Here is a 12,142-nt window from a genome sequence, read left to right as displayed (position 1 = left end):
AGATCTGATAGTTCTGAAGTTGGCTGCTTTCTTGTCCACCAGCTGAGGTAAGGGACTCAGGCTGGGGAGGTTGATATTGGGCCTCAGGGAGGCTTGGATCCCTGGTTGGGGTCCCTATTTCTGGGAGCTCCTATTCACACAGCCTACCCCAACAGGGGGTGGCCGGTACACTCACTAGAACTTTCTTTCCTCCCTCTGAAGTAGGATCTGGGAACATTCCACTCCTCCTCAGATGGGGGAAGCTAGCCTGGAATGGAATATTCCAGTCTAGGTATACTAACTTGCTATGGCCTACTTACATACTGCTGCCACCTGCTGGTGTACATTAATAATTACAGCAAATATATATTAAGCAGTACCAGAAAATCCAGATAATACAAATGTAATGTCAGATTACACAGGGTGACAACACATCTACACGTTAACGTGATATAGCAGGGTGACCAGAAGTTTAGTGACATACTCTGGGATGTTACATACCCCGTTACTTTAAGTGAAGCCGTCCTCGGCGTAAGATAGGCGGGTGAGGAGTGAGCTCTGGGTACCCAATTAATACAAAGTGCTGCATGAATATACATATAACTGTCGTACAAAGACAAAACACATAACGGTTTCCTCGAGGTTCCTGCCCGCTAGCATAAGGTGTCCAACACACAGTTTCCTTATCTTGGTATAACCAGGTAACCTATAAGTGCACAAAGCAAACATTACTGACTGACTTCGTATATTGTCCACCAATATCAAAGAAAGTATGGGGGTGTCTTTACTCCGTAATCCCACCATTGTGTAATGCAAAGCCCGCAAATAGAAGGGTGGCTTTATCCTGTATTCCCTTCCCTGCATCATAGCCTGAAGAAATTTGGCTTATAGCACGATCACTATGATGTCTATGAGGAAGCTAAATATAAGGCTCTAAGGCTTGAGGTACCATACCTTAGGCAAACGCTCAGAAGGGGAGGTATTTATTGTCTCCGTGTCTTCTGGCAATGTCACAGGGGGAGGGTCTTTAATTCCGTGCGCTCCTGGAAATGAGACACCTCCGAATGGGAACAATCCGGAACATAAAACAAGCGGGAAGGAGCAGCCTAGGGCTTCTAACGATTCCCAAAGCAGCAGGGGTACCTGTGTAACTAGACCTGTCAGGACTTATCATTTGGTCCTACCCTGGGTACCTACGGGTATATATCACCGGGTGTAGGCCATTGGTGTACAACGTCCCTTTGATGACAGTCCGTATGAAGGGGGAGAGAACAAGAGCTATAAAAAGGCACACTTTGAGTAAGTTGTTACAATTTTTGTTAAGTGCAATGGTAAGTGCAATCATGGTAGACAATGCATAAATTCACATTGAGGCACCTATAAGGATAATTCACACAATGGGCAGGATATCTTGAACGTTGCATAACATTTGTAAACTGGTTGCAATGACATAAATTATTAAATAGCATGACAATTATATGCAAGCTTTTATGTTGCAAACATTTTATAAAATAGTGCAAATCTTATAAGTGCAAGGATAGGCTCAACAATAACTTGAGTCCTTATTCCTGGAAGTGCTTGAAGTTTGTAGAATCCTCTGGAAACTGATAAAAGTTCTTTGCAATCCACAGGGCAAAAGAGTCATTTGTAATCCAAAGGGTTAAAAGGGTTATAAAATAGCAGCAACAGGCTATCAGGTAACCTGAGAAAGGGGATAAAACTTTCAACTTGGACGTAAGGGGTTAAGTGCTGATGGGGGGAGTCCTAACTAGCATGACCATCTGGATGAGGACAAAACAATGGCAACCTGGAACAAAACGGTTAAAACATCACACAACAATGCCAACAGGTCCTCACCCGTCAGGTACTCAGTCCATGGAGTGGCTCCCAAACAATGTCACTGGATTTTTCTTTAGGATGTGGACACCCTACAGGTAGGTGTCTAGCTCTTCATCGCTGCTGGAGCTGCTGAAGTGCATAAGAGGTAATTCCTGCCTCTGCTGGTAGCTAAGGGTAGTGTTGGTGGTAGTGCGCCAGCGGCCTCTACCGGTGACTGTAGAGATTGGCCGGACAGCCAACCTGGAAAATGTAGCTGTTGCTTGCTGCAGACCGGGATCCACAGCCGGTGCAGGAAGGGGCAGAACTTCTGGCTGCATTGGTGCAGGGAGAGCTGGAACATTGGACTGTGGCTGTTGTGGCTGCTTCCAGGGAAGCATATAGGGTGGCAGAAAACATGGCTGGACCTTAGGGTTGAAGGTCAAGACTAAATTATTTATCTGTCCTATCCTCTGGGTTCGTGGCGGTGATAAATCTGGAATCAAGGGTGCAGGGGCTGGCTGTGCCTTTTCCTTGAAAACCAGCCGGCCGTCTGGAGTTTCCTGCAGGCATCTGGTCCTAGCCGCAGAGCTTGGATCCTCCTGCCAGGTCTCTGGGGCGATGGCAGGGGAGAGTGGTTTCTGGAGTAGGGTAACTCCGGCTGCAAACAGTCCTTGCATGGACCGCATGGGAGTATATTCAACTTGGTCCCCAATGTATAAGTTGTGCCTCTCCTGGGGCAAGTAATGACGTTTTACCGACCTGCGGCCTACAAATACCTCAGTGCCTGAGTGGTTGTCCTTGAGGAATCCCACCCCGCACTCCACAGAAAACCACAAGACGGTTCCGGTACGTCGGGTCAGGACAGGGTCTCCAGACTGAGGGCTGTCAAGGACCTCCTTCACCCACTCTTCCACGGCCGACTTGTATTCCCAGGCCGTCTGGGCAAAGGCGGTTATCTCGTGGGGTACCTCTGGGTTGAGGCTGCTGAGCTGGCTGTAACTGGGCGGTGGAGTGGAATCCCTAGCCGCCTCCACCGCACCAGTAGGTGGCTGTGGTTTGGTAGGCCGGAGATTGATGGTCGGTGCTGGGGTCTCTGGACGTGGCGGCGGGACGGACACGGACCGGGCCTGGGCCTCAGGGAGCGGGGTTGCTCCTACCTGCTGTCGCGGCCGGGCGGCCGGTTCCGGTGTCCTCTGCTGGTCATCCCGGGATTCGAGCGCCATCTGGTTCACAGGCCTCCTCTCGGCTGGTGGAGTGACGTCAGCGACGGCCTCTGCGGAAGTGGGTACGACGTCCACATCCATCCGGGTAGATTCATCGCCTTCCGCCGGTGCACCGTATGAGGCAGAGGGATCTATGGCCTCCTGGTATTCGATTACCAGGTCCGGAACACCGATAGGAGGAACCGGGACTTCATCATTCGTCCTCTCTGGTAGGTCGTCCAGGGTAGCTACTGCGGGGCTCTGGTGTGCGGAGGTATCCACAGCCTCCGGTCTGGCAGCAGAGGTTGATGGGCCGTGTCCCTGGATAAGCTGGGAGACTCGGATCTCCAGTGGCTGGTCAGGATAGACATCTTCTCCATCAATGGCCATGCGATCCCACTTTGGACGCGGGTATGCCATCTTGCTCACTCCTCGGCATACGCTGAATGCCAGAACTAAAGGAGGGGCGCAGAGGGTGGAGCTTTTATCATCTCTGGCCAGGGCAGTAACAAGTCCATGGAAGGCGTTCTCTATTTTTCCCGCTCCTGAAGGGGCGTATTCGACATCTTCGCGCCTTTCTTGAGGGGGTGTCGCTATATTTTCCCGCTTCTGGGGGGCGTAGACAGCATTTTCGCGCTCCTGGGAGGGCGTTTCTTTGTTTCTTTGTCTTTTGGCATGAAGATGCAGCGCCATTTTAAAACGAATATGGCGAATCTCCACAATAACGAATTAACTCTTCAAGTGCTGTAACGCACGTGCAGCGCTTTCCTTGGCACAGCAACACAAGTAAGAAAGTCACTTTTTAGCGATTTTTGTACAAGCTGTAGCGCTTGCAATACTGTGAAACATGCTTTTTTTTTAAGTCCGATTTTTTTTTTTGCGCACAATTAGATGCGGTTCTGTTGCTAGGGATGGACACACAATACAATCCGATCCTGTTCGTGACGCCACTTGATGCAATGAGCAGGACACTGGGTCATTGGGGCTGCTATAAAGTGGGTCAGATTTAGATGTGAATAAGTTCGTGACGCCAGTTGCAGCTTACGCAGGTACTGTAGAAGGACCCTTTAAGATGGTATGAGCACACGTACTAGGTGAGGAATGTCAGAGGGGGATATTGTCTCTGTATTGTGTCAACGGTGTCTCCTACCTGTGGTACGGCTGGACTCCTGTATCCTGGCTCACATGCAACAAAATGACTGTTGTTAATAGGAGTAACTGAGGAATGATGGAATTCCACACAGAAAGTAGAGTCCAACTTGTCTTTACTTGATGTTATTATATTATGCAGCTCTAGATCCATACAATGTTACAGCAATAGTCTAGGATCCCAGCAGGTGTTGGCAATATGTGGCAGGAATTATATTTATATATTCTGCATCTAGTACATACGCCTTAAAGAATCTGGCAGGTATCTGTCTTCTGCTCTGTCTTGGGTTCTGCTTGGTTTGGGCCTGACTAGCTATGGAGGTACTTATCTTCTCCTTGTTCTGGAATCTGTACTTACAGGACTGCTCGCAGGGAATGGTGGTTTCTTCCTGAAGATCTGATAGTTCTGAAGTTGGCTGCTTTCTTGTCCACCAGCTGAGGTAAGGGACTCAGGCTGGGGAGGTTGATATTGGGCCTCAGGGAGGCTTGGATCCCTGGTTGGGGTCCCTATTTCTGGGAGCTCCTATTCACACAGCCTACCCCAACAGGGGGTGGCCGGTACACTCATGTCACGAGGGTATCGAGAACCACGCCTGACTCCGTTATACCCGGGGTCAGGAAGTCGCAGCGGTTGGCTGCACGCTCTATTTAAGATAGGGCTGTTTTCCTTATGGTAGCTTTCTGGGTTTGCTTTGCAAACCCTTTTGGCTCATTCAGGGATCCGTAGCTCCTTCTCCTCAGCTGTTCCTTGTCCAGCACTCCCAGACCTCCTTATATTCCTCTCTCACACTTCTCTGGTTGCCAGAGATAGAGCTTCCTGCCTGGACATCTATTCTGACCTTCTGGAGCTGAGTTGCTGCGTTCGCTGGTAGTTGGTCCAGAACGCTACCCTCCGGATCCCTGTTGGACCTTTTTGGTTTATTGTGGTCGCCCACCTGGGTGTATGTGTTTGTCTGTTTTGTCTGTCCTCTCCCTGGTGTTTCCCTCTTAGTGATAGTGGTGCGGACTAGCGATCCCACCGGCCTGTTCACTATCTAGGGCTCATATTAGGGAAAGCCAGGGTTTAGGCACATGATCGCCGCACGGGTGAGGAACCCGTCTAGGGACGTCAGGGCAGTCAGGTGCCAGCCGCAAGGTGAGTTAGGGGTCACCACCTTTCCCTCTCCCTTGGGCAGGGCTTTCCCTGTTTTCCTCCCTGTGCGTGACGTCGGTCATTACAACTCACTAGAACTTTCTTTCCTCCCTCTGAAGTAGGATCTGGGAACATTCCACTCCTCCTCAGATGGGGGAAGCTAGCCTGGAATGTAATATTCCAGTCTAGGTATACTAACTTGCTATGGCCTACTTACATACTGCTGCCACCTGCTGGTGTACATTAAGAATTACAGCAAATATATTTTAAGCAGTACCAGAAAATCCACATAATACAAATGTAATGTCAGATTACACAGGGTGACAACACATCTACACGTTAACATGATATAGCAGGGTGACCAGAAGTTTAGTGACATACTCTGGGATGTTACACTTCTCCTCTCCCCTCCCAATTGTCCTCCACTCCATCTTCCACCATGCCGTCCTCACGTTTATCTGGCATAAGGCAGGCTTCCATGGTCCAAATGTTCGAGCGTAAAAAGATGATGAAGCACGGGTCCTGCACTCCTTTCAGTTTTGCGTTCACAGGCAGATCAGTGGCTAACCCTGCTCAATTTGACAGTTGATAAAGTGGTGTGCGACAACGGTGCCAATCTGCTGAGCGTGTTGACACACACCTGAACTTAGTCGTGCAGTGATTTGTTGTCAAATACCCCGGGGTCCAGGACATCTTGCGGCAGGCCAGGATAATCTCTGGCCATTTCAGAAGATCTTACACGGCCATGGCTCGCCTTGCTGACATTCAGTAGCGACACAACCTGCACGACGTGATGGAACTCCACTTTGTATATGCTTGATAGGCTGCTCCAGCAGAAACGTGCAGTTAATGACTACCTGTACGAACTCTGCGGCAGGACAGGTTCTGGGGACCTTGTTTTTTTTTCACCGGGCCAGTGGCTGCTCATGCGCGATGCATGCAGACTTCTGCGGCAATTTGATGAGATCACCAAACTGGTCAGTCGCAGCCAGGGCGCCATCAGCGCCATCAGTGACATCATATCTTATGCCTTCTTTCTTGAGCGTACATTGCATCGTGTAATTGATCAAGCCGTCGAGGAGCAGGAGCTGGAAGATGAGGAAGTCACAATGCTCTATAAATTCCCTGGGGGTGCTACTCCATCTGAGACAAGTCAACAACAGGAGTCTGAAGAGGAATCAGAGGAGGATGGTGCCAGGGTGGATGAGGAGGAGAAAGTAGAGCATGCTTTAAACCTTTCTGGGATCCCTGGTGTTGTCCGTGGATGGGGGAGGAGAATGAGGACGACATTATCCTGGATGATGAGCAGGAGCCAGGCCACTACACCGCTCCATGCTCCAGTGTTTTAAGAGGGACCCCGGTATAAAAAGCATAAAGGCAAGTACCAGTACTGGGTGGCAATGTACTTACAGGGAGTGCAGAATTATTAGGCAAGTTGTATTTTTGAGGATTAATTTTATTATTGAACAACAACCATGTTCTCAATGAACCCAAAAAACTCATTAATATCAAAGCTGAATATTTTTGGAAGTAGTTTTATAGTTTGTTTTTAGTTTTAGCTATTTTAGGGGGATATCTGTGTGTGCAGGTGACTATTACTGTGCATAATTATTAGGCAATAAACGAAAAGATAGTGGGTGAGCACTCAAGCACTTGGACTTAATAAAATCAATTTATTGATACATGTATTGGTCATAAAATCTATTAAGATAAATATAAAACATAACATAAAATGTAATCACCAATGGGGATCAGTATGCTGGATTTCCACACTTGACATAAAGTGTTTGCAATGTCCAAGCAGTGTGGACTGACACAGCAGGTGGCTAAGCACAAATGTGGTAGGTGCTCACCAATAGAAATCAATATGCTGGATTTCCACACTTGACATAGAGTGTTTGCAATGTCCAAGCAGTGTGGACTGACACAGCAGGTGGCTGAGCACAAATCCACTAACCGAGTGTCAATTCAAAGTGTCAATTCTCAGATAAGATTATCAATCCTTATCCCATATATCAAATACATCAGGCACAGGTGAATAACCAAGGTATGATTAGGATGGTAATACGTGTCTCCTCCGCAAGATTTTCGATGCAGTAGATTTTGTCACAAGCTTAGTATCTATAGGTATTAGTCATACCTTCCAATGAGAGTCAATACTTTGGGGAGGGATGGTTCTTACCTTCCTTCCTATCCACACGAGTAGCAGGTGGTGCAGGTTAGTGCCGGCGTCACGCTTCAAACTGTTCGCGCTGGTTATCCCGAACTAACGCGGGAGTTGGAGCGGGACTTGGTTTGTCCGTGCGTGATGATCCTCCGGCTGGAACAAAGAAGTTACCTCTTCGGTCTGTGTTTGTTTGTTCCTGTAGAATTGACTGCGGCTGCAGTTACAAATAGCGTGGCCACGCTAATGATCACGGAGGTACTGCTCACAGGTGTCCGGCCCAGACGCGTTTCGGGAATTAGCCTTCCCTTCCTCAGTGGTGCCTTGACACCTGTATGCCTCCACCTTTTATATCCCAAATGACACACCAAAATTGTGGATTCCTGGATTTCCGTTTTGGAATGCGTTTTCCAGTTTCTCTGCATGCGATATTCATTCGGTTTTGTTGGACATATATGCGTTTTTTATGCTATATGATTCTGCTCTTATATGTGGACTTAAAATAAGAAAGCAATTTGTTATATCTAGTTATTTAACAGAGACATAGTATCTTTCATAATTATTTCATTAACAATAATACATTCTATAATAACCATGTCAGTTCAGTTTTCTCTTGTTCTGACCGTCCCAAAGATGAACATATATAGTAAACTGTGAATAATCTCAATATAAATACATAAAATACATAAAATTCATAAAATATTTAAAAGTAAAATGAACCATGAGTATGTCATATTGGATATGTCCAACAGAACATAATTGAATATTTAATGGGGATCTAGTATGGACCCCAGAGACATGATCGACCATCATATTGAAATATTGTCCCATTTGTATCATCGTCAATTCCACTAGTCAAGGCTGATTACAATGACAGATGAATGCGAAATAGAAGTGCAACACGAAGCATATTGATAACCAGCGCGAACAGTTTGAAGCGTGACGCCGGCACTAACCTGCACCACCTGCTACTCGTGTGGATAGGAAGGAAGGTAAGAACCATCCCTCCCCAAAGTATTGACTCTCATTGGAAGGTATGACTAATACCTATAGATACTAAGCTTGTGACAAAATCTACTGCATCGAAAATCTTGCGGAGGAGACAAGTATTACCATCCTAATCATACCTTGGTTATTCACCTGTGCCTGATGTATTTGATATATGGGATAAGGATTGATAATCTTATCTGAGAATTGACACTTTGAATTGACACTCGGTTAGTGGATTTGTGCTCAGCCACCTGCTGTGTCAGTCCACACTGCTTGGACATTGCAAACACTTTATGTCAAGTGTGGAAATCCAGCATACTGATCCCCATTGGTGATTACATTTTATGTTATGTTTTATATTTATCTTAATAGATTTTATGACCAATACATGTATCAATAAATTGATTTAATTAAATTTTATTAAGTCCAAGTGCTTGAGTGCTCACCCACTATCTTTTCTATTATTAGCTATTTGACCAGAGGGTGGGTGTCCCTCTAATTTGGGTTTGCAGCACCTGATTCCATAATCCGCTTGAAGTGAGCCACCATATTGCACTAATATAATTATTAGGCAACTTAACAAAAAACAAATATATACCCATTTCAATTATTTATTTTTACCAGTGAAACCAATATAACATCTCAACATTCACAAATATACATTTCTGACATTCAAAAACAAAACAAAAACAAATCAGTGACCAATATAGCCACCTTTCTTTGCAAGGACACTCAAAAGCCTGCCATCCATGGATTCTGTCAGTGTTTTGATCTGTTCACCATCAACATTGCGTGCAGCAGCAACCACAGCCTCCCAGACACTGTTCAGAGAGGTGTACTGTTTTCCCTCCTTGTAAATCTCACATTTGATGATGGACCACAGGTTCTCAATGGGGTTCAGATCAGGTGAACAAGGAGGCCATGTCATTAGATTTTCTTCTTTTATACCCTTTCTTGCCAGCCACGCTGTGGAGTACTTGGACGCGTGTGATGGAGCATTGTCCTGCATGAAAATCATGTTTGTCTTGAAGGATGCAGACTTCTTCCTGTACCACTGCTTGAACAAGGTGTCTTCCAGAAACTGGCAGTAGGACTGGGAGTTGAGCTTGACTCCATCCTCAACCCGAAAAGGCCCCACAAGCTCATCTTTGATGATACCAGCCCAAACCAGTACTCCACCTCCACCTTGCTGGCGTCTGAGTCGGACTGGAGCTCTCTGCCCTTTACCAATCCAGCCACGGGCCCATCCATCTGGCCCATCAAGACTCACTCTCATTTCATCAGTCCATAAAACCTTAGAAAAATCAGTCTTGAGATATTTCTTGGCCCAGTCTTGACGTTTCAGCTTGTGTGTCTTGTTCAGTGGTGGTCGTCTTTCAGCCTTTCTTACCTTGGCCATGTCTCTGAGTATTGCACACCTTGTGCTTTTGGGCACTCCAGTGATGTTGCAGCTCTGAAATATGGCCAAACTGGTGGCAAGTGGCATCTTGGCAGCTGCACGCTTGACTTTTCTCAGTTCATGGGCAGTTATTTTGCGCCTTGGTTTTTCCACACGCTTCTTGCGACCCTGTTGACTATTTTGAATGAAACGCTTGATTGTTCGATGATCACGCTTCAGAAGCTTTGCAATTTTGTGCTGCATCCCTCTGCAAGATATCTCACTATTTTTGACTTTTCTGAGCCTGTCAAGTCCTTCTTTTGACCCATTTTGCCAAAGGAAAGGAAGTTGCCTAATAATTATGCACACCTGATATAGGGTGTTGATGTCATTAGACCACACCCCTTCTCATTACAGAGATGCACATCACCTAATATGCCTTATTGGTAGTAGGCCTTTGAGCCTATACAGCTTGGAGTAAGACAACATGCATAAAGAGGATGATGTGGTCAAAATACTCATTTGCCTAATAATTCTGCACTCCCTGTAGACTCCCGGTACAAACAAAAAATGGCGGAAATGTTACCACCATCACAGAGGGCTGTCAGAATGCAGCACTTCCAGGCCTTGCTTCGAGAAATTCTGCATTCTGCTTTTGTGGACACTGGCAAAGGAATTTCCACTCACAGAGAAACAGTTGCGGGTACCAATCCAACAGCGCTTGCAAGAAGAGGGCGGTTTGAAGATGTGTTGGTCACTTCTGATATGAGATCATTCTTGCAGCCAACCCATTGACAGCTGTCCTCCGGATCCAGCCTCAGGGAACGCCTAGACCAGGCATCCTCAAACTGCGGCCCTCCAGCTGTTGCAAAACTACAACTCCCAGCATGCCCGAACAGCCTACAGGTACCAGCCTACAGCAGGGCATTGTGGGAATTGTAGTTTTACAACAGATGGAGGGCCGCAGGTTGAGGATGCCTGGCCTAGACTGACAGGTGTCTGACTACATCGGGTTAACGGCCGATGTGGACGCTCTGAGAAGCGATGAACCCCTGGACTACTGGGTGGGCAGGCTTGACCTGTGGCCAGAGCTGGCACAATTTGCCATGGAACTGTTGGCTTGCCCCTCAATCAGTGTCCTGTCCAAAGGGACGTTCAGCACAGCAGGGGGGATCGTGACCGATAAGCGCACTCGCCTAGCTCACGACAGTGTGGACTACCTCACATTTCTAAAAATGAATGAGGCATGGATCTCAGAGGAATTCAACACGTGTGACGAGTAGAACATGTTTGATTGAAATTCCACATGACAGCCCACAAATATCCACCACCACGTTACGGACGTGTGAATAGAGCCTTATACTACCCCATTACACAAAAAAATATATATATATTTTAAGGCAACTTTTCCAATAGCAGGAGAATCTCCTGCACCCCTTTTATGGCCTGGCGGTGCCTCTCCTCCCCCTTCATGGCCTTCATCCGCTCCTGAATGGCCTCATATCCTGGAGTTGCTCCTTCTGCATGTTTGCCACTTTGGCCTTCAATGTCTTCATCACTGTTGGTAAAAAAAAAATATCAACATTATTTGCAATTCTTATTAAACCTTTATTTTGTGGTGCATATGACTTTTTAATTGCTTGCTATTACACCTTTTTGTGATTAAATTTGCATTTTTGGAGAGTTTTTATTTTTTATTTTGAAAGGTGTCCACCTGAGGAGTTACTTTGTGTGATATTTTTATACAGCTGGTTGTTACAGATGAGGCAAGACCTAATATGTTTCCTTATTTTTTAGTTATTTCCATTTTACACAATAAAACCATTTTTGGAACAAAAACAATTCATGTTTTAGTATCTCCATAGAGAGCCATATTTTTTTTTATTGGGAGATTATCTAATGGTAGGGGCTCATTTTTGGCTGAATGAAATGACAGACTGGTACTATTTTGGGGGCATATGCCTTTTTTGATAGCTTGGTGTTGCACTTTTAGTGATGTTAGGTGACAAAATAATTAGTTTTTTTTTAAATGTTTCTATTTTTTTATTTTTACAGTGTTCACCTGAGGGGTTAGGTCATAGAATATTTTTATAAAGACGGTCGATATGTACACGGCGGTACAAAATATGTCTGTTTTTCTATTTTTTTTACCTTTTTTATTTATTTAAAGTCTTTATACTATCACGGTCGGCGTGACTATCACATACGTGACACAGAGGGAGGGAACAAGGAAGGCCTTGCCCAAGTGAGAGGGAAGGTGGTGACCCCTGACTCACCTAGCGGCTGGCACCTGGCTGCCCTGACGTCCCTAGACGGGTTCCTCACCCGTA

The sequence above is a fragment of the Bufo bufo genome, chromosome 3 (genome assembly GCF_905171765.1).
Source record: "Bufo bufo chromosome 3, aBufBuf1.1, whole genome shotgun sequence".
In the NCBI taxonomy this organism is placed as follows: Eukaryota; Metazoa; Chordata; class Amphibia; order Anura; family Bufonidae; genus Bufo; species Bufo bufo.
This window is presented reverse-complemented; position numbering follows the sequence as displayed.